This window comes from Syngnathus scovelli, unplaced genomic scaffold (assembly GCF_024217435.2).
Source record: "Syngnathus scovelli strain Florida unplaced genomic scaffold, RoL_Ssco_1.2 HiC_scaffold_427, whole genome shotgun sequence".
Taxonomy (NCBI): domain Eukaryota; kingdom Metazoa; phylum Chordata; class Actinopteri; order Syngnathiformes; family Syngnathidae; genus Syngnathus; species Syngnathus scovelli.
In genome coordinates this window covers 1-22,500 of record NW_026061525.1, presented here as the reverse complement: position 1 = coordinate 22,500, position 22,500 = coordinate 1, and positions in this window count along the sequence as shown.

Below are 22,500 nucleotides of genomic sequence, written 5' to 3'. Positions count from 1 at the left end.
GGCGTGGGTGTGCGTCCGCTCCCGTCTTGTGAGCCTCCAAGTGGAACTTAGTGATCGGAGGATGACACCGGGCGTGCGTAAGAGGCGCGTCCGGGGATGAGGCAGCATCCTCGGGCGTCAGCCGGGAGTAGGCAGCCTCCCCCAAGTGGAACTTAGCCTCCACTAAGTGGAACTCAGTCTCCGGAGGATGACAGCGGGCGTGCGTAACAGGCGCGTCCGGGGATGAGGCAGCATCCTCGGACACCGGCCGGGAGCGCGCGGGCGCTGTGGAAGTAAGTACATCCGCTCCTGGTACCTAAAAATTCCTCCAGCGGCGGGCCCCGGGCCTAAACTTTCTCCGGGCCGCGCAACACGCACTTTCCGCCGGACACCGACGGAGGCAACGTCCCCCTCCTGCGGTGACAAAAAAAATCCACCCCTGGTACCTAAAAATTTCTCCAGCGGCGGGCCCCTGGCCTAAACTTTCTCCGGGCCGCGCAACACGCACTTTCCGCCGGACACCGACGGAGGCAACGTCCCCCTCCTGCGGTGACAAAAAAAATCCACCCCTGGTACCTAAAAATTTCTCCAGCGGCGGGCCCCTGGCCTAAACTTTCTCCGGCCCGCGCAACACGCACTTTCCGTCGGACACGGACGGAGGCAACGTCCCCCTCCTGCGGTGACAAAAAAAATCCACCCCTGGTACCTAAAAAATTCTCCAGCGGCGGGCCCCTGGCCTAAATTTTCTCCGGCCCGCGCAACACGCACTTTGCGCCGGACGCCGGTCCCAAACCACCACCGCCGACCGCCACAAGGCGACAGCCACCATCCCCAAGCGCCACCCCCGACCGCCACAAGGCGACCGCCACCAGCCGACCGCCACAAGGCGACAGCCACCATCCCCAAGCGCCATCCCCGACCGCCACCCCCCCGACCGCCACAAGGCGACCGCCACCAGCCGACCGCCACAAGGCGACAGCCACCATCCCCAAGCGCCACCCCCGACCGCCACAAGGCGACCGCCACCAGCCGACCGCCACAAGGCGACAGCCACCATCCCCAAGCGCCATCCCCGACCGCCACCCCCCGACCGCCACAAGGCGACCGCCACCAGCCGACCGCCACAAGGCGACAGCCACCATCCCCAAGCGCCACCCCCGACCGCCACCAGCCGACCGCCACCAGCCGACCGCCACCATCCCCAAGCGCCATCCCCGACCGCCACCCCCCGACCGCCACAAGGCGACCGCCACAAGGCGACAGCCACCATCGCCAAGCGCCACCCCCGACCGCCACCAGCCGACCGCCACCAGCCGACCGCCACCAGCCGACCGCCACCATCCCCAAGCGCCATCCCCGACCGCCACCCCCCGACCGCCACAAGGCGACCGCCACCAGCCGACCGCCACCAGCCGACCGCCACAAGGTGACAGCCACCATCCCCAAGCGCCATCCCCGACCGCCACCCCCCGACCGCCACAAGGCGACCGCCACCAGCCGACCGCCACAAGGCGACAGCCACCATCCCCAAGCGCCACCCCCGACCGCCACCAGCCGACCGCCACCAGCCGACCGCCACAAGGCGACAGCCACCATCCCCAAGCGCCACCCCCGACCGCCACCAGCCGACCGCCACCAGCCGACCGCCACCATCCCCAAGCGCCATCCCCGACCGCCACCCCCCGACCGCCACAAGGCGACCGCCACAAGGCGACAGCCACCATCCCCAAGCGCCACCCCCGACCGCCACAAGGCGACCGCCACCAGCCGACCGCCACCAGCCGACCGCCACCATCCCCAAGCGCCATCCCCAAGCGCCACCCCCGACCGCCACCAGCCGACCGCCACCGGCCGTTCGCGGTGTGCGCCGCCGTTCCCCAAGCACCCTCCGGGACGAAGCCGGAGCCAGAGAATAGCAGCGGCCGTGCGTAAAAGCTGCGGCCGGGCCTCGCGGAAGGTCCCCCGGGCAGCGAGCTGCCGAGCCCCGGCCTCCAGCTTCCACCAGGTAATAGGACCGGGCGCGCGCAAAAGCTGGGGCCGGGCCTGGCGGAAGGTCCTCGGGCATCCAGCGAGATCACACGGCCCCCACCGGAGGCGGCTAGCGCCTCCGTAGAGTAGTGCCGGCCCGTGGAAGCGGCCGCCCGTCAGCCTGCGTTGCCGCTGGTCGAAAAATGCACTAAGTGCCAAACCCCATTCATTTACAACGGCGTGTCCGCCAGAGGGCGCACTTCCCCCGGCGGACCAGCCGGCGGGGCTCGTTAGAGAGTGTATCCGCCTGGCGGTGCCTCCTGGCCGGCCTGGATTCCGGACCGCGACCGCTCACTCGCGGGACCCTAATCGGCCCGCGGACCAGCCGGCGGGTCCTCCGTGAAAGCCTATCCGCCTGGCGGTGCCTCCTGGCCGGCCTGGATTCCGGACCGCGACCGCTCACTCGCGGGACCCTAATCGGCCCGCGGACCAGCCGGCGGGTCCTCCGTGAAAGCCTATCCGCCTGGCGGTGCCTCCTGGCCGGCCTGGATTCCGGACCGCCACCGCTCACTCGCGGGACCCTAATCGGCCCGCGGACCAGCCGGCGGGACCTCCGTGAAAGCCTATCCGCCTGGCGGTGCCTCCTGGCCGGCCTGGATTCCGGACCGCCACCGCTCACTCGCGGGACCCTAATCGGCCCGCGGACCAGCCGGCGGGACCTCCGTGAAAGCCTATCCGCCTGGCGGTGCCCTCCTGGCCGGCCTGGATTCCGGACCGCCACCGCTCACTTCGCGGGACCCTAATCGGCCCGCGGACCAGCCGGCGGGACCTCCGTGAAAGCCTATCCGCCTTGGCCGGTTCCCCGGCCGGCCACGGGTGGCGAGAATCCGGCCTCCTCGCCCGGAGCGCGCTTCGACTTGGGCGAAAAATGCACTAAGTGCCAAACCCCATTCATTTACAACGGCGTGTCCGCCAGAGGGCGCACTTCCTCCGGCCGGCGGGGCTCGTTGGAGAGCGCGTCCGCCTTCGCCGGTTCCCCGGTCGGCCGCGAACGGCGAAAAGCCGGCCTCTTCCCCCGGAGCCCGGTGGGCGAATTTTTTTTTTTTTTTTTTTTTTTTTTTCAAAGTGCCAACGGCTCTCGCGCCGCGATGCGTCCGCCTTCGCCGGTTCCCAAGTCGGCCACGAACGGCGAAAAATCGGCCTCTTCCCCGGAGCCCGGTCGGCGAATTTTATTTTATTTTTTTCCAAAGTGCCAACGGCTCTCGCGCCGCGATGCGTCCGCCTTCGCCGGTTCCCCGGTCGGCCACGAACGGCGAAAAATCGGCCCCTTCCCCCGGAGCCCGCATGATTATACGCGATGTTAATATTTATTTAATTATTAAATAAATACATACATATGTTTATTAATAATATACGCGGTGTTGATATGTATTTAATTATTACGTATATTGTGAATAAACTAACGGTGATTTTACACGATTTGACTACATGCGTGACCGTGATATAGTGCCGAGGGCTCCCGCGCCGTCACGCGTCCGCCTCGGCACGTGGGGTACCACGGGTCGCCCGCGGCAGCGAGCGTTCGGCTCGCGGGGGCCCGCGGGGTGTTATTAGGGAGTGCGGCAGCCGTGCCGAGGCTCCGGCCGGCCGCCGGAAGTCCCGCGGGGGAGCGTCGGAGCTCCGCGAGGCCGGCCGGGGAGCCTCTTAGTCATCGCCCGCGCTCGCGGTGGTCCCGGTCGCTTAAAGTGCCGCGGGAGGCGTAGCGATGCGAGTGAGTGTGCGCCAAGTGCGAGAGGCGGTGCATTTACGCGCCGTGTCCGCGAGAGGGAGGCAATTCCCCGTTGCGACCTCCGGGAGATCAGCGGGCCGCCGAAAAGGCTCAGCCGGGGTGCCTGGAGCCTCCTCGGGCGTCGAGTTAGGAGGGGGGCGCGCGGAGAACCGGCTGGATGTCCCCTGGAAGCTCAGCGGGCCGTGGGAAAGGCTTGGCCGGGGTGCCTGGAGCCTCGGCCGGCTTAAAAAGTTGGGAGGGGGGCGCGCGGAGAACCGGCTGGAGGTCCCCTGGAAGCTCAGCGGGCCGTTCAAAACGCTTAGCCGAGGTGCCTGGAGCCTCGGCCGGCTTAAAAGTGAGGAGGAAAGCGCGCGGAGAACCGGCCGGAGGTCCCCTGGAAGCTCAGCGGGCCGTGGGAAAAAGCTCAGCCGGGGTGCCGGAAGCCTCGGCCGGCTTAAAACGTGAGGAGGAAAGCACCGGGAGAACCGGCTGGAGGTCTTCTGGAAGCTCAGCGGGCCGCCGAAAACGCGTAGCCGAGGTGCCGGGAGCCTCCTCGGGCGTCAAAAGTGAGGAGCGACGCACCCCCGAGAACCGCCTGGGTCCTCCAGCCACCGTTGAAAAAGACGTCGAGTCAGGCTACCTTAAGAGAGTCACAGCTACTCCCGCCGTTTACCCGCGCGGAGCGTCATCGCCTCCGCGAACCGTCAAAAATAAATAAATACATGAATAAATGTCAAGTGAGCCTACCTTAAGAGAGTCGTAGTTACTCCCGCCGTTCGGCCGCTCAAAGTGTCATCGGAAGCGGACCCACGCAAGTAAGTGTGCGCAAAGTGCGAGAGGTGGTGTTTTTACTCGCCGCGTCCGCCAGAGGGAGGCAATTCCCCGCCGCGACGGCACGGGCAGCTTCCGAGCGTCTCCCCGAGCGCTCGGAAGTCCGTGCGGGGGGGAGATGAGAGCCGTGCGAGGTACCAGGTGGAGCCGGACGGCGCGGTGCTTCCAAGCAGCCGATCCGCTGGGCTTGGAGCTATTTTCGGCCACTTGGCGCGCGAGCACGGCCTCCCGGCGGTGCCGGGGGGTGGTGCGCGAGCGCGCCGGCCGCCGGAGGTCCCGCGGAGGAGCGTCGGAGCTCCGCGAGGCCGGGGAGCCTCTCGGTAATCACCCGGGGCCGGCGGAGCGTTATTCGGCCGCTCTGCGCGCGCGCGCACGGCCTCCCGGCGGTGCCGGGGGGTGGTGCGCGAGCGCGCCGGCCGCCGGAGGTCCCGCGGAGGAGCGTCGGAGCTCCGCGAGGCCGGGGAGCCTCTCGGTAATCACCCGGGGCCGGCGGAGCGTTATTCGGCCGCTCTGCGCGCGCGCGCACGGCCTCCCGGCGGTGCCGGGGGGTGGTGCGCGAGCGCGCCGGCCGCCGGAGGTCCCGCGGAGGAGCGTCGGAGCTCCGCGAGGCCGGGGAGCCTCTCGGTAATCACCCGGGGCCGGCGGAGCGTTATTCGGCCGCTCTGCGCGCGCGCGCACGGCCTCCCGGCGGTGCCGGGGGGTGGTGCGCGAGCGCGCCGGCCGCCGGAGGTCCCGCGGAGGAGCGTCGGAGCTCCGCGAGGCCGGGGAGCCTCTCGGTAATCACCCGGGGCCGGCGGAGCGTTATTCGGCCGCTCTGCGCGCGCGCGCACGGCCTCCCGGCGGTGCCGGGGGGTGGTGCGCGAGCGCGCCGGCCGCCGGAGGTCCCGCGGAGGAGCGTCGGAGCTCCGCGAGGCCGGGGAGCCTCTCGGTAATCACCCGGGGCCGGCGGAGCGTTATTCGGCCGCTCTGCGCGCGCGCGCACGGCCTCCCGGCGGTGCCGGGGGGTGGTGCGCGAGCGCGCCGGCCGCCGGAGGTCCCGCGGAGGAGCGTCGGAGCTCCGCGAGGCCGGGGAGCCTCTCGGTAATCACCCGGGGCCGGCGGAGCGTTATTCGGCCGCTCTGCGCGCGCGCGCACGGCCTCCCGGCGGTGCCGGGGGGTGGTGCGCGAGCGCGCCGGCCGCCGGAGGTCCCGCGGAGGAGCGTCGGAGCTCCGCGAGGCCGGGGAGCCTCTCGGTAATCACCCGGGGCCGGCGGAGCGTTATTCGGCCGCTCTGCGCGCGCGCGCACGGCCTCCCGGCGGTGCCGGGGGGTGGTGCGCGAGCGCGCCGGCCGCCGGAGGTCCCGCGGAGGAGCGTCGGAGCTCCGCGAGGCCGGGGAGCCTCTCGGTAATCACCCGGGGCCGGCGGAGCGTTATTCGGCCGCTCTGCGCGCGCGCGCACGGCCTCCCGGCGGTGCCGGGGGGTGGTGCGCGAGCGCGCCGGCCGCCGGAGGTCCCGCGGAGGAGCGTCGGAGCTCCGCGAGGCCGGGGAGCCTCTCGGTAATCACCCGGGGCCGGCGGAGCGTTATTCGGCCGCTCTGCGCGCGCGCGCACGGCCTCCCGGCGGTGCCGGGGGGTGGTGCGCGAGCGCGCCGGCCGCCGGAGGTCCCGCGGAGGAGCGTCGGAGCTCCGCGAGGCCGGGGAGCCTCTCGGTAATCACCCGGGGCCGGCGGAGCGTTATTCGGCCGCTCTGCGCGCGCGCGCACGGCCTCCCGGCGGTGCCGGGGGGTGGTGCGCGAGCGCGCCGGCCGCCGGAGGTCCCGCGGAGGAGCGTCGGAGCTCCGCGAGGCCGGGGAGCCTCTCGGTAATCACCCGGGGCCGGCGGAGCGTTATTCGGCCGCTCTGCGCGCGCGCGCACGGCCTCCCGGCGGTGCCGGGGGGTGGTGCGCGAGCGCGCCGGCCGCCGGAGGTCCCGCGGAGGAGCGTCGGAGCTCCGCGAGGCCGGGGAGCCTCTCGGTAATCACCCGGGGCCGGCGGAGCGTTATTCGGCCGCTCTGCGCGCGCGCGCACGGCCTCCCGGCGGTGCCGGGGGGTGGTGCGCGAGCGCGCCGGCCGCCGGAGGTCCCGCGGAGGAGCGTCGGAGCTCCGCGAGGCCGGGGAGCCTCTCGGTAATCACCCGGGGCCGGCGGAGCGTTATTCGGCCGCTCTGCGCGCGCGCGCACGGCCTCCCGGCGGTGCCGGGGGGTGGTGCGCGAGCGCGCCGGCCGCCGGAGGTCCCGCGGAGGAGCGTCGGAGCTCCGCGAGGCCGGGGAGCCTCTCGGTAATCACCCGGGGCCGGCGGAGCGTTATTCGGCCGCTCTGCGCGCGCGCGCACGGCCTCCCGGCGGTGCCGGGGGGTGGTGCGCGAGCGCGCCGGCCGCCGGAGGTCCCGCGGAGGAGCGTCGGAGCTCCGCGAGGCCGGGGAGCCTCTCGGTAATCACCCGGGGCCGGCGGAGCGTTATTCGGCCGCTCTGCGCGCGCGCGCACGGCCTCCCGGCGGTGCCGGGGGGTGGTGCGCGAGCGCGCCGGCCGCCGGAGGTCCCGCGGAGGAGCGTCGGAGCTCCGCGAGGCCGGGGAGCCTCTCGGTAATCACCCGGGGCCGGCGGAGCGTTATTCGGCCGCTCTGCGCGCGCGCGCACGGCCTCCCGGCGGTGCCGGGGGGTGGTGCGCGAGCGCGCCGGCCGCCGGAGGTCCCGCGGAGGAGCGTCGGAGCTCCGCGAGGCCGGGGAGCCTCTCGGTAATCACCCGGGGCCGGCGGAGCGTTATTCGGCCGCTCTGCGCGCGCGCGCACGGCCTCCCGGCGGTGCCGGGGGGTGGTGCGCGAGCGCGCCGGCCGCCGGAGGTCCCGCGGAGGAGCGTCGGAGCTCCGCGAGGCCGGGGAGCCTCTCGGTAATCACCCGGGGCCGGCGGAGCGTTATTCGGCCGCTCTGCGCGCGCAGCGCACGGCCTCCCGGCGCCTCCGCGAACCGCCAAAATAAATGTCAAGTGAGCCTACCTTAAGAGAGTCACAGTTACTCCCGCCGTTTACCCGCGCGGAGCGTCATCGCCTCCGCGAACCGTCAAAAATAAATAAATACATAAATAAATAAATGTCAAGTGAGCCTACCTTAAGAGAGTCACAGTTACTCCCGCCGTTTACCCGCGCGGAGCGTCATCGCCTCCGCGAACCGTCAAAAATAAATAAATACATGAATAAATAAATGTCAAGTGAGCCTACCTTAAGAGAGTCACAGTTACTCCCGCCGTTTACCCGCGCGGAGCGTCATCGCCTCCGCGAACCGTCAAAAATAAATAAATACATGAATAAATAGTCAAGTGAGCATACCTTAGGAGAGTCGCAGTTACTCCCGCCGTTCGGCCGCTTAAAGTGCCACGGGAGGCGTAGCAATGCGAGTGAGTGTGCGCCAAGTGCGAGAGGCGGTGTATTTACTCGCCGTGTCCGCGAGAGGGAGGTAACTCCCCGTTGCGACCTCCGGGAGAGCAACGGGCCGCCGAAAACGCTCAGCCGAGGTGCTGGAAGCCTCGGCCGGCTCGCAAAGCGAGGCGCGAGGCACCGGGAGAACCGGCTGGAGGTCCCCTGGAAGCTCAGCGGGCCGTGGGAAACGCTCGGCCGAGGTGCTGGAAGCCTCGGCCGGCTTAAAAGTGAGGAGGAAAGCGCGCGGAGAACCGGCTGGAGGTCCCCTGGAAGCTCAGCGGGCCGTGGGAAACGCTCAGCCGAGGTGCTGGAAGCCTCGGCCGTCTCACAAAGCGAGGCGCGAGGCACCGGGAGAACCGGCTGGAGGTCCCCTGGAAGCTCAGCGGGCCGTGGAGAAAGCTTAGCCGGGGTGCTGGAAGCCTCGGCCGGCTCACAAAGCGAGGCGCGAGGCACCGGGAGAACCGGCTGGAGGTCCCTCGGAAGCTCAGCGGGCCGTGGAGAAAGCTTAGCCGGGGTGCCGGAAGCCTCGGCCGGCTCGCAAAGCGAGGCGCGAGGCACCGGGAGAACCGGCTGGAGGTCCCCTGGAAGCTCAGCGGGCCGTGGGAAAGGCCCGGCCGAGGTGCTGGAAGCCTCGGCCGGCTTAAAACGTGATGAGGAAAGCACCCGGAGAACCGGCTGGACGTCTTCTGTAAGATCAGCGGGCCGTGGAAAATGCTAAGCCGAGGTGCTGGAAGTCGAATAAGGCTTCGTCCAAGGTGCTTATAAAGTTCATATCCGCTCGGCTGGAGGTAATTGGCCAGCCGACCAGCCGGCGGGACCTCCGTGACCGCCTATCCGCCTGCCGGTGCCTCCTGGCCGGCGTGGATTCCGGGCCGCGACCGCTAACTTACGGGACCCTAAATGGCCCGCGGACCAGCTGGCGGGACCTCCGTGACAGCCTATCCGCCTGCCGGTGGCTGCTGGCCGGCGTGCATTCCGGGCCGCGACCGCTAACTTACGGGACCCTAAATGGCCCGCGGACCAGCTGGCGGGACCTCCGTGACAGCCTATCCGCCTGCCGGTGCCTCCTGGCCGGCGTGCATTCCGGGCCGCGACCGCTTACTTACGGGACCCTAAATGGCCCGCGGACCAGCTGGCGGGACCTCCGTGACAGCCTACCCGCCTGGCGGTGGCTGCTGGCCGGCGTGGATTCCGGGCCGCGACCGCTCACTTACGGGACCCTAATTGGCCCGCGGACCAGCTGGCGGGACCTCCGTGACAGCCTACCCGCCTCCCGGTGGCTGCTGGCCGGCGCGGATTCCGGGCCGCGACCGCTAACTTACGGGACCCCAATTGGCCCGCGGACCAGCCGGCGGGACCCCCGTGACCGCCTATCCGCCTTGGCCGGTTCCCCGGCCGGCCACGGATGGCGAGAATCCGGCCTCCTCGCCCGGAGCGCTCGTCGGCTTCGGCGAAAAATGCACTAAGTGCCAAACCCCATTCATTTACAATGGCGTGTCCGCCAGAGGGCGCAGTTCCCCCCGCGGACCAGCCGGCGGGACCTCCGTGACCGCCTATCCGCCCGCGCTGGTTCCCCGGCCGGCGCGAATTCCGGGCCGCGACCGCTAACTTACGGGACCCCGATTGGCCCGCGGACCAGCCGGCGGGACCTCCGTGACCGCCTATCCGCCTGCGCTGGTTCCCCGGCCGGCGCGAATTCCGGGCCGCGACCGCTAACTTACGGGACCCCGATTGGCCCGCGGACCAGCCGGCGGGACCTCCGTGACCGCCTATCCGCCTGCGCTGGTTCCCCGGCCGGCGCGAATTCCGGGCCGCGACCGCTAACTTACGGGACCCCGATTGGCCCGCGGACCAGCCGGCGGGACCTCCGTGACCGCCTATGCGCCTGCGCTGGTTCCCCGGCCGGCGCGAATTCCGGGCCGCGACCGCTAATTTACGGGACCCCAATTGGCCCGCGGACCAGCCGGCGGGACCTCCGTGACCGCCTATCCGCCTTCGCTGGTTCCCCGGTCGGCGTGTATTCCGGGCCGCGGCCGCTCACTTACGGGACCAAAATTGGCCCGCGGACCAGCCGGCGGGACCTCCGTGACCGCCTATCCGCCTGCGCTGGTTCCCCGGCCGGCGTGGATTCCGGACCGCGACCGCTAAATTACGGGACCCAAATTGGCCCGCGGACCAGCCGGCGGGACCTCCGTGACCGCCTATCCGCTTGCGCTGGTTCCCCGGCCGGCGTGGATTCCGGACCGCGACCGCTAAATTACGGGACCCAAATTGGCCCGCGGACCAGCCGGCGGGACCTCCGTGACCGCCTATCCGCCTTCGCTGGTTCCCCGGTCGGCCACAGTTGACGAATATTCGGCCTCTCGCTCTGGAAGTCCTGCCGACTTAGCCGAAAATTTTCTAAGTGCCATCGGCTCTCTCTCGGAAAAGTGTCCGCCTCGTCTGGTTCCCCAGCTCGGCCTCAGAATTCGAAAATTCGGCCTCTCTGAGGTACCAGGGGTAGGCTTTATGTACTTGGTCCCCCCACTTAGTGTACTCATCACTTTACCCCCCTTTCGCAAAATATAGTCGGCACGTATGTGCAGAACTGTTTATTTTCATTTTAAAAATTTTCTAAGTGCCAGCGGAAGCTGTCACACGAACTGTCCGAGCTACCACGGTGCCCATCCCGGGCAGTGACGGCAAAAGGCCGATGTGTGTTTGATGGAAGTCTGAATAATTTCTAAGTGCCAACGGCTCAACCGCCGTAAAGTGTCCGCCTCGGCTGGTTCCTCCGGTCGGCCCGAACGAGCGAAAATTCGGCCTCTTCCCCTGGAGGTCCGGAACATTTTGGCGAATATTTTCAAAGTGCCAACGGCTGTTCCGCCGTAAAGTGTCCGACCCGGCTGGTTCCTCCGGTCGGCCCGAACGAGCGAAAATTCGGCCTCTTCCCCTGGAGGTCCGGACGACTTTGGCGAATATTTTCTAAGTGCCAACGGCTGTTGCGCCGTAACGTGTCCGACCCGGCTGGTTCTCCCGGTCGGCCAGAACGAGCGAAAATTCGGCCTCTTCCCCTGGAGGTCCGGAACATTTTGGCGAATATTTTCAAAGTGCCAACGGCTGTTGCGCCGTAACGTGTCCGACCCGGCTGGTTCCTCCGGTCGGCTTGAACAAGCGAAAATTCGGCCTCTTCCCCTGGAGGTCCGGAACATTTTGGCGAATATTTTCAAAGTGCCAACGGCTGTTCCGCCGTAACGTGTCCGACCCGGCTGGTTCCTCCGGTCGGCCCGAACGAGCGAAAATTCGGCCTCTTCCCCTGGAGGTCCGGAACATTTTGGCGAATATTTTCAAAGTGCCAACGGCTGTTGCGCCGTAACGTGTCCGACCCGGCTGGTTCCTCCGGTCGGCCCGAACGAGCGAAAATTCGGCCTCTTCCCCTGGAGGTCCGGAACATTTTGGCGAATATTTTCAAAGTGCCAACGGCTGTTCCGCCGTAAAGTGTCCGACCCGGCTGGTTCCTCCGGTCGGCCCGAACGAGCGAAAATTCGGCCTCTTCCCCTGGAGGTCCGGAACATTTTGGCGAATATTTTCTAAGTGCCAACGGCTGTTGCGCCGTAAAGTGTCCGACCCGGCTGGTTCCTCCGGTCGCCCCGAACGAGCGAAAATTCGGCCTCTTCCCCTGGAGGTCCGGAACATTTTGGCGAATATTTTCAAAGTGCCAACGGCTGTTCCGCCGTAACGTGTCCGACCCGGCCGGTTCCTCCGGTCGGCCCGAACGAGCGAAAATTCGGCCTCTTCCCCTGGAGGTCCGGAACATTTTGGCGAATATTTTCAAAGTGCCATCGGCTCTTCCGCCGTAAGGTGTCCGACTCGGCCGGTTCCTCCGGTCGGCCTGAACGAGCAAAAATTCGGCCTCTTCCTCTGGAGGTCCTGTCAAGTTTAACGAATATTTTCTAAGTGCGAACGGCTGTTGCGCCGTAACGTGTCCGACCCGGCTGGTTCCTCCGGTCGGCCCGAACGAGCGAAAATTCGGCCTCTTCCCCTGGAGGTCCTGTCAAGTTTAACGAATATTTTCTAAGTGCCATCGGCTCTTCCGCCGTAAGGTGTCCGACTCGGCCGGTTCCTCCGGTCGGCCCGAACGAGCGAAAATTCGGCCTCTTCCCCTGGAGGTCCGGAACATTTTGGCGAATATTTTCAAAGTGCCAACGGCTGTTGCGCCGTAACGTGTCCGACCCGGCCGGTTCCTCCGGTCGGCCCGAACGAGCGAAAATTCGGCCTCTTCCCCTGGAGGTCCGGAACATTTTGGCGAATATTTTCAAAGTGCCAACGGCTGTTGCGCCGTAACGTGTCCGACCCGGCCGGTTCCTCCGGTCGGCCCGAACGAGCGAAAATTCGGCCTCTTCCCCTGGAGGTCCGGAACATTTTGGCGAATATTTTCAAAGTGCCAACGGCTGTTGCGCCGTAACGTGTCCGACCCGGCCGGTTCCTCCGGTCGGCCCGAACGAGCGAAAATTCGGCCTCTTCCCCTGGAGGTCCGGAACATTTTGGCGAATATTTTCAAAGTGCCAACGGCTGTTGCGCCGTAAAGTGTCCGACCCGGCTGGTTCCTCCGGTCGGCCCGAACGAGCGAAAATTCGGCCTCTTCCCCTGGAGGTCCGGACGACTTTGGCGAATATTTTCTAAGTGCGAACGGCTGTTGCGCCGTAACGTGTCCGACCCGGCCGGTTCCTCCGGTCGGCCCGAACGAGCGAAAATTCGGCCTCTTCCCCTGGAGGTCCGGACGACTTTGACGAATATTTTCTAAGTGCCAACGGCTGTTCCGCCGTAACGTGTCCGACCCGGCCGGTTCCTCCGGTCGGCCTGAACAAGTGAAAATTCGGCCTCTTCCCCTGGAGGTCCGGAACATTTTGGCGAATATTTTCTAAGTGCCATCGGCTCTTCCGCCGTAAGGTGTCCGACCCGGCCGGTTCCTCCGGTCGGCCTGAACGAGCGAAAATTCGGCCTCTTCCCCTGGAGGTCCTGTCAAGTTTAACGAATATTTTCTAAGTGCCATCGGCTCTTCCGCCGTAATGTGTCCGACTCGGCCGGTTCCTCCGGTCGGCCTGAACGAGCGAAAATTCGGCCTCTTCCCCTGGAGGTCCTGTCAAGTTTAACGAATATTTTCTAAGTGCCATCGGCTCTTCCGCCGTAAGGTGTCCGACTCGGCCGGTTCCTCCGGTCGGCCTGAACGAGCGAAAATTCGGCCTCTTCCCCTGGAGGTCCTGTCAAGTTTAACGAATATTTTCTAAGTGCCATCGGCTCTTCCGCCGTAAGGTGTCCGACTCGGCCGGTTCCTCCGGTCGGCCTGAACAAGCGAAAATTCGGCCTCTTCCCCTGGAGGTCCGTTCAAGTTTAACGAATATTTTCTAAGTGCCATCGGCTCTTCCGCCGTAAGGTGTCCGACTCGGCTGGTTCCCGATGTCGGCCAGAACAAGTGGAAACTCGGCCTCTTCCCCTGGAGGTCAGTTGAAGTTTAACGAATATTTTCAAAGTGCCAACGGCTGCTCCGCCGTAAAGCGTCCGACTCGGCTGGTTCCCGATGTCGGCCAGAACAAGTGAAAATTCGGCCTCTTCCCCTGGAGGTCCGTTCAAGATTAACGAATATTTTCTAAGTGCCAACGGCTGCTCCGCCGTAAAGCGTCCGACTCGGCTGGTTCCCGATGTCGGCCAGAACAAGTGAAAATTCGGCCTCTTCCCCTGGAGGTCCGTTCAAGATTAACGAATATTTTCTAAGTGCCAACGGCTCTTGCGCCGAAAAGCGTCCGCCTCGGCTGGTTCCCGATGTCGGCCAGAACAAGTGAAAATTCGGCCTCTTCCCCTGGAGGTCCGTTCAAGATTAACGAATATTTTCTAAGTGCCAACGGCTCTTGCGCCGAAAAGCGTCCGCCTCGGCTGGTTCCCGCGGTCGGACACAAAATGTGTCAATTCGGCCTCTCTGAGGTACCAGGGGTGGGCTTTATGTACTTGGTCCCCCCACTTAGTGTACTCATCACTTTACCCCCCTTTCGCAAAATATAGTCGGCACGTATGTGCAGAACTGTTTATTTTCATTTTAAAAATTGTCTAAGTGCCAGCGGAAGCTGTCACACGAACTGTCCGAGCTACCACGGTGCCCATCCCGGGCAGTGACGGCAAAAGGCCGATGTGTGTTTGATGGAAGTCTGAATAATTTCTAAGTGCCAACGGCTCAACCGCCGTAAAGTGTCCGCCTCGGCCGGTTCTCCCGGTCGGCCCGAACGAGCGAAAATTCGGCCTCTTTCCCTGGAGGTCCGGAACATTTTGGCGAATATTTTCTAAGTGCCAACGGCTGCTCCGCCGTAAAGTGTCCGCCTCGGCTGGTTCCCCCGGTCGGCCAGAACAAGTGAAAATTCGGCCTCTTCCCCTGGAGGTCCGGCCAAGTTCGGCGAATATTTCCTAAGTGCCAACGGCTGCTCCGCCGTAAAGAGACCGACTCGGCTGGTTCCCGATGTCGGCCAGAACAAGTGAAAATTCGGCCTCTTCCCCTGGAGGTCAGTTGAAGTTTAACGAATATTTCCTAAGTGCCAACGGCTGCTCCGCCGTAAAGTGTCCGACTCGGCTGGTTCCCGATGTCGGCCAGAACAAGTGAATATTCGGCCTCTTCCCCTGGAGGTCCGGAACATTTTGGCAAATATTTCCTAAGTGCCAACGGCTGCTCCGCCGTAAAGAGTCCGACTCGGCTGGTTCCCGATGTCGGCCAGAACAAGTGAAAATTCGGCCTCTTCCCCTGGAAGTCCGGCCGAGTTCGGCGAATATTTCCTAAGTGCCAACGGCTGTTCCGCCGTAAAGAGTCCGACTCGGCTGGTTCCCGATGTCGGCCAGAACAAGTGAATATTCGGCCTCTTCCCCTGGAGGTCCGTTCAAGATTAACGAATATTTTCTAAGTGCCAACGGCTGCTCCGCCGTAAAGTGTCCGACTCGGCTGGTTCCCGATGTCGGCCAGAACAAGTGAAAATCCGGCCTCTTCCCCTGGAAGTCCGGCCAAGTTCGGCGAATATTTTCTAAGTGCCAACGGCTGCTCCGCCGTAAAGCGTCCGACTCGGCTGGTTCCCGATGTCGGCCAGAACAAGTGGAAATTCGGCCTCTTCCCCTGGAGGTCAGTTGAAGTTTAACGAATATTTCCTAAGTGCCAACGGCTGCTCCGCCGTAAAGTGTCCGACTCGGCTGGTTCCCGATGTCGGCCAGAACAAGTGAATATTCGGCCTCTTCCCCTGGAGGTCCGGAACATTTTGGCAAATATTTCCTAAGTGCCAACGGCTGCTCCGCCGTAAAGAGTCCGACTCGGCTGGTTCCCGATGTCGGCCAGAACAAGTGAAAATCCGGCCTCTTCCCCTGGAAGTCCGGCCGAGTTCGGCGAATATTTTCTAAGTGCCAACGGCTGCTCCGCCGTAAAGCGTCCGACTCGGCTGGTTCCCGATGTCGGCCAGAACAAGTGGAAATTCGGCCTCTTCCCCTGGAGGTCAGTTGAAGTTTAACGAATATTTTCTAAGTGCCAACGGCTGCTCCGCCGTAAAGCGTCCGACTCGGCTGGTTCCCGATGTCGGCCAGAACAAGTGAAAATTCGGCCTCTTCCCCTGGAAGTCCGGCCGAGTTAAGGCAAATATTTCCTAAGTGCCAACGGCTGCTCCGCCTTAAAGCGTCCGACTCGGCTGGTTCCCGATGTCGGCCAGAACAAGTGACAATTCGGCCTCTTCCCCTGGAGGTCCTTTCAAGTTTAACGAATATTTTCTAAGTGCCAACGGCTGCTCCGCCTTAAAGCGTCCGACTCGGCTGGTTCCCGATGTCGGCCAGAACAAGTGACAATTCGGCCTCTTCCCCTGGAGGTCCTTTCAAGTTTAACGAATATTTTCTAAGTGCCAACGGCTGCTCCGCCTTAAAGCGTCCGACTCGGCTGGTTCCCGATGTCGGCCAGAACAGGTGAAAATTCGGCCTCTTCCCCTGGAGGTCCGTTCAAGTTTGGGGAATATTTTCTAAGTGCCAACGGCTGCTCCGCCTTAAAGTGTCCGACTCGGCTGGTTCCCGATGTCGGGCAGAACAAGTGACAATTCGGCCTCTTCCCCTGGAAGTCCGGTCGAGTTTGGCGAATATTTTCTAAGTGCCAACGGCTGCTCCGCCGTAAAGCGTCCGACTCGGCTGGTTCCCGATGTCGGCCAGAACAAGTGAAAATTCGGCCTCTTCCCCTGGAGGTCCGTTCAAGATTAACGAATATTTTCTAAGTGCCAACGGCTCTTGCGCCGAAAAGCGTCCGCCTCGGCTGGTTCCCGATGTCGGCCAGAACAAGTGAAAATTCGGCCTCTTCCCCTGGAGGTCCGTTCAAGATTAACGAATATTTTCTAAGTGCCAACGGCTCTTGCGCCGAAAAGCGTCCGCCTCGGCTGGTTCCCGCGGTCGGACACAAAATGTGTCAATTCGGCCTCTCTGAGGTACCAGGGGTGGGCTTTATGTACTTGGTCCCCCCACTTAGTGTACTCATCACTTTACCCCCCTTTCGCAAAATATAGTCGGCACGTATGTGCAGAACTGTTTATTTTCATTTCAAAAATTGTCTGAGTGCCAGCGGAAGCTGTCACACGAACTGTCCGAGCTACCACGGTGCCCATCCCGGGCAGTGACGGCAAAAGGCCGATGTGTGTTTGATGGAAGTCTGAATAATTTCTAAGTGCCAACGGCTCAACCGCCGTAAAGTGTCCGCCTCGGCCGGTTCTCCCGGTCGGCCCGAACGAGCGAAAATTCGGCCTCTTTCCCTGGAGGTCCGGAACATTTTGGCGAATATTTTCTAAGTGCCAACGGCTGCTCCGCCGTAAAGTGTCCGCCTCGGCTGGTTCCCCCGGTCGGCCAGAACAAGTGAAAATTCGGCCTCTTCCCCTGGAGGTCCGGAACATTTTGGCGAATATTTCCTAAGTGCCAACGGCTGCTCCGCCGTAAAGTGTCCGCCTCGGCCGGTTCACCCAGTCGGCCAGAACAAGTGAAAATTTGGCCTCTTCCCCTGGAGGTCCGGAACATTTTGGCGAATATTTCCTAAGTGCCAACGGCTGCTCCGCCGTAAAGTGTCCGACTCGGCTGGTTCCCCCGGTCGGCCAGAACAAGTGAAAAATCGGCCTCTTCCCCTGGAAGTCCGGCCGAGTTAAGGCAAATATTTCCTAAGTGCCAACGGCTGCTCAGCCTTAAAGGGTCCGACTCGGCTGGTTCCCGATGTCGGCCAGAACAAGTGAAAATTCGGCCTCTTCCCCTGGAAGTCCGGCCGAGTTAAGGCAAATATTTCCTAAGTGCCAACGGCTGTTCCGCCGTAAAGGGTCCGACTCGGCTGGTTCCCGATGTCGGCCAGAACAAGTGAAAAATCGGCCTCTTCCCCTGGAAGTCCGGCCGAGTTCGGCGAATATTTCCTAAGTGCCAACGGCTGTTCCGCCGTAAAGAGTCCGACTCGGCTGGTTCCCGATGTCGGCCAGAACAAGTGAAAATCCGGCCTCTTCCCCTGGAAGTCCGGCCGAGTTAAGGCAAATATTTCCTAAGTGCCAACGGCTGCTCAGCCTTAAAGGGCCCGACTCGGCTGGTTCCCGATGTCGGCCAGAACAAGTGAAAATTCGGCCTCTTCCCCTGGAAGTCCGGCCGAGTTAAGGCAAATATTTCCTAAGTGCCAACGGCTGTTCCGCCGTAAAGGGTCCGACTCGGCTGGTTCCCGATGTCGGCCAGAACAAGTGAAAAATCGGCCTCTTCCCCTGGAAGTCCGGCCGAGTTCGGCGAATATTTCCTAAGTGCCAACGGCTGTTCCGCCGTAAAGAGTCCGACTCGGCTGGTTCCCGATGTCGGCCAGAACAAGTGAAAATCCGGCCTCTTCCCCTGGAAGTCCGGCCGAGTTAAGGCAAATATTTCCTAAGTGCCAACGGCTGCTCAGCCTTAAAGGGCCCGACTCGGCTGGTTCCCGATGTCGGCCAGAACAAGTGACAATTCGGCCTCTTCCCCTGGAAGTCCGGCCGAGTTAAGGCAAATATTTCCTAAGTGCCAACGGCTGTTCCGCCGTAAAGGGTCCGACTCGGCTGGTTCCCGATGTCGGCCAGAACAAGTGAAAAATCGGCCTCTTCCCCTGGAAGTCCGGCCGAGTTCGGCGAATATTTCCCAAGTGCCAACGGCTGTTCCGCCGTAAAGAGTCCGACTCGGCTGGTTCCCGATGTCGGCCAGAACTAGTGAAAATCCGGCCTCTTCCCCTGGAAGTCCGGCCGAGTTAAGGCGAATATTTCCTAAGTGCCAACGGCTGCTCAGCCTTAAAGTGTCCGACTCGGCTGGTTCCCGATGTCGGCCAGAACAAGTGAAAAATCGGCCTCTTCCCCTGGAAGTCCGGCCGAGTTCGGCGAATATTTCCTAAGTGCCAACGGCTGTTCCGCCGTAAAGAGTCCGACTCGGCTGGTTCCCGATGTCGGCCAGAACAAGTGAAAATCCGGCCTCTTCCCCTGGAAGTCCGGCCGAGTTAAGGCAAATATTTCCTAAGTGCCAACGGCTGCTCAGCCTTAAAGTGTCCGACTCGGCTGGTTCCCGATGTCGGCCAGAACAAGTGAAAATCCGGCCTCTTCCCCTGGAAGTCCGGCCGAGTTAAGGCAAATATTTCCTAAGTGCCAACGGCTGTTCCGCCGTAAAGAGTCCGACTCGGCTGGTTCCCGATGTCGGCCAGAACTAGTGAAAATCCGGCCTCTTCCCCTGGAAGTCCGGCCGAGTTAAGGCGAATATTTCCTAAGTGCCAACGGCTGCTCAGCCTTAAAGTGTCCGACTCGGCTGGTTCCCGATGTCGGCCAGAACAAGTGAATATTCGGCCTCTTCCCCTGGAGGTCCGTTCAAGATTAACGAATATTTTCTAAGTGCCAACGGCTGCTCCGCCGTAAAGTGTCCGACTCGGCTGGTTCCCGATGTCGGCCAGAACAAGTGAAAATCCGGCCTCTTCCCCTGGAAGTCCGGCCAAGTTCGGCGAATATTTTCTAAGTGCCAACGGCTGCTCCGCCGTAAAGCGTCCGACTCGGCTGGTTCCCGATGTCGGCCAGAACAAGTGGAAATTCGGCCTCTTCCCCTGGAGGTCAGTTGAAGTTTAACGAATATTTCCTAAGTGCCAACGGCTGCTCCGCCGTAAAGTGTCCGACTCGGCTGGTTCCCGATGTCGGCCAGAACAAGTGAATATTCGGCCTCTTCCCCTGGAGGTCCGGAACATTTTGGCAAATATTTCCTAAGTGCCAACGGCTGCTCCGCCGTAAAGAGTCCGACTCGGCTGGTTCCCGATGTCGGCCAGAACAAGTGAAAATTCGGCCTCTTCCCCTGGAAGTCCGGCCGAGTTCGGCGAATATTTCCTAAGTGCCAACGGCTGTTCCGCCGTAAAGAGTCCGACTCGGCTGGTTCCCGATGTCGGCCAGAACAAGTGAAAATCCGGCCTCTTCCCCTGGAAGTCCGGCCGAGTTAAGGCAAATATTTCCTAAGTGCCAACGGCTGCTCAGCCTTAAAGTGTCCGACTCGGCTGGTTCCCGATGTCGGCCAGAACAAGTGAAAATCCGGCCTCTTCCCCTGGAAGTCCGGCCGAGTTAAGGCGAATATTTCCTAAGTGCCAACGGCTGCTCAGCCTTAAAGGGTCCGACTCGGCTGGTTCCCGATGTCGGCCAGAACAAGTGAAAATCCGGCCTCTTCCCCTGGAAGTCCGGAACATTTTGGCAAATATTTTCTAAGTGCTAACGGCTGTTGCGCCGTAACGTGTCCGACCCGGCTGGTTCTCCCGGTCGGCCCGAACGAGCGAAAATTCGGCCTCTTCCCCTGGAGGTCCGGAACATTTTGGCGAATATTTCCTAAGTGCCAACGGCTGCTCCGCCGTAAAGGGTCCCACTCGGCTGGTTCCCGATGTCGGCCAGAACAAGTGAAAATTCGGCCTCTTCCCCTGGAAGTGCGGCCAAGTTAAGGCAAATATTTCCTAAGTGCCAACGGCTGTTCCGCCGTAAAGGGTACGACTCGGCTGGTTCCCGATGTCGGCCAGAACAAGTGAAAATTCGGCCTCTTCCCCTGGAGGTCAGTTGAAGTTTAACGAATATTTTCTAAGTGCCAACGGCTGCTCCGCCGTAAAGCGTCCGACTCGGCTGGTTCCCGATGTCGGCCAGAACAAGTGAAAATTCGGCCTCTTCCCCTGGAGGTCCGTTCAAGATTAACGAATATTTTCTAAGTGCCAACGGCTGTTCCGCCGTAAAGCGTCCGACTCGGCTGGTTCCCGATGTCGGCCAGAACAAGTGAAAATTCGGCCTCTTCCCCTGGAGGTCAGTTGAAGTTTAACGAATATTTTCTAAGTGCCAACGGCTGCTCCGCCGTAAAGCGTCCGACTCGGCTGGTTCCCGATGTCGGCCAGAACAAGTGAATATTCGGCCTCTTCCCCTGGAAGTCCGGCCGAGTTCGGCGAATATTTCCTAAGTGCCAACGGCTGTTCCGCCGTAAAGAGTCCGACTCGGCTGGTTCCCGATGTCGGCCAGAACAAGTGAAAATCCGGCCTCTTCCCCTGGAAGTCCGGCCGAGTTCGGCGAATATTTCCTAAGTGCCAACGGCTGCTCAGCCTTAAAGTGTCCGACTCGGCTGGTTCCCGATGTCGGGCAGAACAAGTGACAATTCGGCCTCTTCCCCTGGAAGTCCGGCCGAGTTTGGCGAATATTTTCTAAGTGCCAACGGCTGCTCCGCCGTAAATCGTCCGACTCGGCTGGTTCCCGATGTCGGCCAGAAAAAGTGACAATTCGGCCTCTTCCCCTGGAGGTCCTTTGAAGTTTAGCGAATATTTTCTAAGTGCCAACGGCTCTTGCGCCGAAAAGCGTCCGCCTCGGCTGGTTCCCGCGGTCGGCCGTAATAGGCGAAAATTCGGCCTCTTCCCCTGGAGCGACCTCCAAATTTGGGCGAAATTTTTTCTAAGTGCCTAAAGGTACCAGGGGTTTGGGTACCAGGGGTGCATTACCAACTGGTCTTTTGTCAACCCATGTACTTTTTCTAGAGTACATGGGTTGGTCCCCCCACTTAGTGTACTCATCACTTTACCCCCCTTTCGCAAAATATAGTCAGAACGAGCATGGGGGACGCAATTGTTTTCCATGCAAATCAATTGGGCCTGGTCCGAGCGCTGGTAACGGCCGCCAGCAAGCGTCCCCTGCTCGGATAGCAGAACTGAAGAAGGCACGGCACTTCCAGAGAGAGAGAAAATTTTCTAAGTGCCACATTTCTCAAAAATTTTCAAAGTGCCACATCTCTCAAAAAATTTCTAAGTGCCACATCTCTCAAAAAATTTCTAAGTGCCACATCTCTCAAAAACTTTCAAAGTGCCACATCTCTCAAAAACTTTCAAAGTGCCACATCTCTGAAAAACTTTCTAAGTGCCACGTCTCTGAAAAATTTTCTAAGTGCCACAGCACGGCTGTGAAATATTCAAAGTCCTACAGGCATTGGCAGAATGCGCGGACGGCCGTCTGCTCCCGGCGGCCGCCGCGAAGCTACTACCCCCTCCCGGGGACGGCTGTCTGCTCCCGGCAGCCGTCCTTACCCCCCTCCCCCGTTTGCACCGCCTGAAGTTAGACCCGCCTTGGTAGGGCCCCCACCGGCCCCGGCTCGCCGGCGTTGGGTGGACGGTTCCTGCCCACTTGCGGGTCCCGGTCGCTTGGCAACCGACCGGGGAGGACCAGCCGCCTCCTTAAACACAGGCTGGAAGGGAAATCCGGTCAAGCTACGGAGGACCGGCCGCCTCCATAAACTCAGGCCGGAAGGGAAATCCAATCAAGCTACGGAGGACCGGCCGCCTCCTTAAACACAGGCCGGAAGGGAAATCCAATCAAGCTACGGAGGACCGGCCGCCTCCATAAACTCAGGCCGGAAGGGAAATCCGATCAAGTTACGGAGGACCGGTCGCCTCCCTAAACACAGGCCGGGCAAAAATCCACGAATGGCCCGTCAAGGGTAGAAGGTCATCCAAGGAAGGAGGTACCGGCCGCCTCCTTAAACACAGGCCGGGCAAAAATCTGCGAATGGCCCGTCAAGGGTAGTAGGTCATCCAAGAAAGGGGGTACCGGCCGCCTCTATTAACAGGCCGGGCAAAAATCTGCGAATGGGCCCGTCAAGGGTAGTGGGTCATCCAAGGAAGGAGGTACCGGCCGCCTCCTTAAACACAGGCCGGGCAAAAATCTGCGAATGGCCCGTCAAGGGTAGTAGGTCATCCAAGAAAGGGGGTACCGCGCCGCCTCTATTAACAGGCCGGGCAAAAATCTGCGAATGGGCCCGTCAAGGGTAGTGGGTCATCCAAGGAAGGAGGTACCGGCCGCCTCCTTAAACACAGGCCGGGCAAAAATCTGCGAATGGCCCGTCAAGGGTAGAAGGTCATCCAAGGAGGGAGGTACCGGCCGCCTCCTTAAACACAGGCCGGGCAAAAATCTGCGAACGGCCCTTTAAGGGTTCTGTCTCATCCAAGAAAGGGGTACCGGCCGCCTCAGAGGCCGGAGCGAAGGGG